Source organism: Phoca vitulina, unplaced genomic scaffold (genome assembly GCF_004348235.1).
Source record: "Phoca vitulina isolate PV1807 unplaced genomic scaffold, GSC_HSeal_1.0 scaffold14, whole genome shotgun sequence".
Lineage (NCBI taxonomy): Eukaryota > Metazoa > Chordata > Mammalia > Carnivora > Phocidae > Phoca > Phoca vitulina.
In genome coordinates, this window is record NW_022589717.1 from 16445233 (window position 1) to 16447868 (window position 2636).

The following is a 2636-nucleotide window of genomic DNA, read 5'->3' on the forward strand; positions in this document are numbered from 1 at the left end:
GAGAGAGGGAACACAAGCAGGGGGAGTGGGAGAGGGAGAAGCAGGCTCCCCGCGGAGCAGGGAGCCCGATGCGGGGCTCGATCCCAGGACCCGGGATCATGACCTGAGCCGAAGGCAGACGCTTAACGAATGAGCCACCCAGGCGCCACCATGATGTGGGTTTTGAACAGAATGAGGTTTATCTTTCCGCCATAGCCATGCAAAATTCTTTCTCTCCGATTTCCTACAACCAACCGTGTGCCCTCTACCTTTCCTGCGAAGGCATTTATTTCTGTCTGGCCAATCTGAATTGCTCTGTTGCCTTGCTACCCACTGGTGACAAATATACTCCTTCATTTCTAAGTTCTCTGAGAGTTGGAGGATTGATGGGCATGAAGGAAGAACTGGGCTCGCCAATGCAAGGAAGGAATTCATCTTATTAGCCTCTGATTTGAGTTAATCACCAGGGAGATAATATTTTAAACTGCAAAAGACTTCTTGGAAGTTTCCAGAATTTCTCCAGAGACACAGATCAATAGACCAGAATAATCAAGAAAAGGGAGAGAGTTTGCCAAATGCCACTCACTCGGTAGGGTGTTTTACTTGAGTAAGCAAAAGACTTTTAATGGAATTATTCCAACCCAGTAGAAAGAAGGAGCAAACCAGCCCTCCAGGGAAGTGCCTCCAAACCACAGCTAAAGATAAAAGAAAAGGTGACATTTTAATTCCAATCTCTAACCCTCAACCCAGGGATGTATGTGGCACTTATTTGTTACGTTGCTCAGTTGGTAGATAGCTTTCCCATCGCACTGAGCAATCAACGCCCTGTCCACTCAAAATAATGCATGATAATATGGGGGTCCAAGGCCCCATAATTTTGCAGAAGACTCCTCTCTCCTCTTTCAGCTAGAATAACTGAAAATGAAGTCTGCCTGATTGCTATGAGGGCTCCTTGTCTTCTTTGATGTTTAAATATTAGCCCCCAGAGCTCAGAGCTAAACTCCCATCAGCAAAGCAGAGTTATCTGCCCTGTTACCCTGACCCAGGCATAAAAAAATCAAATTTTTTTAAGGCAAAGCCTAAATTTTAAAAACAACGAAGGAATCACACAAGGTAAGGCACAAGTAATGAGTAAACCTCCTGCTCCCAAAAACGTTTCAAAAACTTCTGTCTTCAACTTGATATGCTCTTCTCGTTTTCTTATCCCCTCTCTCTCCCTCTGCTCCATCTCTTTTTCTGTTCCTCTTGATTCCTCTCAATCCCCCTCCAGGTGACTTTCTTCCCTGGTTATGGCAGCCACTTAAGCATCCATGGGTGCTCAAACTTGGTTTACCTGGCAGGGGGTCATGGAGGCTGCCCAGGAGAAAGGATACCCTAAGAAAGGATAAAAATCTGAGCAGGAACAAAGCATTTCTTTAACTTGAAGTCAAAAGTATTTTCCTTAGCCCATGCTGCATGTGCTATATTGTTAACTTCTATCAAAGGGGTTCATATCTCAGGAATCACGGGAAAGTTTCAAACATGACTGATGGCTGGTCAAAAGAACATCCACAGCGCGATAAGACACAGAGAGAGAATGTGCTGAGCCGGTTAAGGATTGCCCGGCTGTGCCTTTCAAATTCCTTTCATCACAATCGGTGACTGTAAGCACTGCAGGGTGAGAACAAGCCAGGACTTTGTGGAATATTCTTAACTGCTGATATGTAATCCATACAGCCAGTGGTAGCAGCCTGAGGATAAAAGATTTAAAGAAATGGAGACACAAGGACTGATTTTTTTGAAAGGCAACTTGGAAGGGGGAAAAAAGAGTGAGAACAGTAAGATTTATGTTAACCCATTGGGAGTGCTCTGGAAATCTCTTTGATGAAGGATTGAGATTGCTTTGAAGCAGACTTTATTGAAGCAAAAAGTAAGTGTGGTGCCCAGGGACTCAGGTTGACTGGGTCACTTATCAGTCTTCCTGACTTTGAGTTTCCTTTTTCTTGCAAATTCTGCATGCTACCAAACGCCTAAATGCTGCTCTACAAAATATTCTCCTTCTAAAGAGGAGGCTTTTACTGAGCCTCAGTAATTAGTAGAAACTTGACTGGTGGAGCATAAGGTAAAAAAAACAAGAATCCAGAAAAGAGAATACACACACACACACACACACACATCCCAATATAACATAAAAAAGGCTGCTACAAAATCTTAACCATTATGCATGACTTTTCTTACTATGAGTTCAGATCTCCAATACAACACTACGGGAGAGTTGTTACCAACTCAGTAAGTATCACGGGGAAGCAAAGTGGTTAACGGTTTCCACTGATGGAGGAGTAGTGGGTGGGCTACTTTGACTTCAGGAGCCAGAAGTAAAGATGGTCTTGGCTAGAAATGAGACAACAACAAGTAGAGTTTTGAACCATCAAAGAATTTGAACTAGACATATAAAAGCTTCCCTCAAAATGGGACTACCAGTGCAGGGATCATGGAAGAAATCCTTAGCAGAAAAAGATTTAAAAAAAAAAAAAAATCAAGGAGGAAAAGAAACGACTACTAATGAGTGAAATAATGACTAGAAAAGGACACAATGCTGATGATCAAGGAAAAGTTGAAAACTTTGGACTGTCCTTTCTGGCACAAGCTGTCGACTGTGGCCGTGCTTAGGATGTTAT